Source organism: Anneissia japonica, unplaced genomic scaffold (assembly GCF_011630105.1).
Source record: "Anneissia japonica isolate Jap-2015-1 unplaced genomic scaffold, ASM1163010v1 scaffold287986_len575832_cov185, whole genome shotgun sequence".
In the NCBI taxonomy this organism is placed as follows: Eukaryota; Metazoa; Echinodermata; class Crinoidea; order Comatulida; family Comatulidae; genus Anneissia; species Anneissia japonica.
In genome coordinates this window covers 272,898-274,125 of record NW_022692348.1, presented here as the reverse complement: position 1 = coordinate 274,125, position 1,228 = coordinate 272,898, and the positions used below count along the sequence as shown (strand labels likewise).

The 1,228-nt window shown below is 30.2% G+C and overlaps 1 protein-coding gene across 2 annotated transcripts in view; it reads left to right on the top strand.

Moving 5' to 3' along the window:
- The window catches only part of LOC117100270, a 23,564-nt gene that overhangs the window by 6,955 nt on the left and 15,381 nt on the right, over positions 1-1,228 (top strand). The window lies entirely within an intron of this gene.

Here is a 1,228-nt window from a genome sequence, read left to right as displayed (position 1 = left end):
TTCAATACTTGGAGTATGTATTATACTTTCTTATCTGAGATTAATCAGTGGACCTTTCAGTAGTAGGCGTATCGTAGAAGAGAATCACTAATGGGCATTGACCTCAAGTACTGTAGAAGTACAGAAATGATAGAGTGTTTTTTTGTGGATGAAATATGGGTATATAGAACGACTAGGAAAAAGGTGTGATATCGAAATTCCAAAAAAGGAAACATGTTATAAAGATATCCTGTTTTCTTTCCTGTATTTCTCATGTAAAACCGGAAACTTTCAAAACGTTTCTACAATGTGTATTTAGGCTTCATCAATACGGTATTGCGAATGCATCAATAGTCAATCAGTCAATTGATTGAATAACGCTTTTGTATCATCGGCACACCTTTTTAGTGTAACCTTACAATGACTAGATAATAATTAATTGATATAGAGAAAACACAAAGAAAAAATGTTCTCTTATAAAGTATAATAAAAATAACCTGATGGAAAAAAAATCAATAGGAAAACTAGGAGGAACACTGCATCAAAAAAAAATGTGGGGGGTGGGGAATAGCCTGGGCCGGGAATAACTCTCCAGGTAGAAAAAAAAATCAGTGGGGAAACTTAGCAGGTGGCAAGTAGCTACCGTAATAGTGCTATATTCTGTAAAGTAAAGCCTCAAACCACCTCAATTTTGAGTCTACTAAATTTAAAAATCTTCTCAGGCTTTTGCAGATATAGCCAGAACTAACTTAATATTTGGAGTTTTTTGATAGCAGATTCTTTTTTTTTTTAGAATTCAGTGAGTTAACCCGACTCAAAGACAATCTTGCGTACAAAAAAACATGCACATTCATCTTCAATACACAATTAAAAATCAAAATTTAAAAGTAGATAGACATTTGAAAACAAGAACAAAACAAAACAAAACAACAACAAAAAAATTCTCCCATATTACAGAAACTTCTTTGTTGAAACTAATACAGAAACAAATTTTTTTGTATTTAAAATATTTTTTAAAAAATGAATTAAGAAACATTAGAACATTCAAGATTAAATAGGCCTACATTAAAAATAACAAGCTTCTTTTCTTTTGACTTTTGGTAGTTAATATATAGATATTTTTTAGGAATTTCGTTGTCCTTATTTATAATGAGAAAATTATTTATCAAAATATTTAATTCAATTTGTTTTTATTTTTGGATAGCTTCATGGATAATCAACATTGTGACAATGAACGCGCAAGACCACA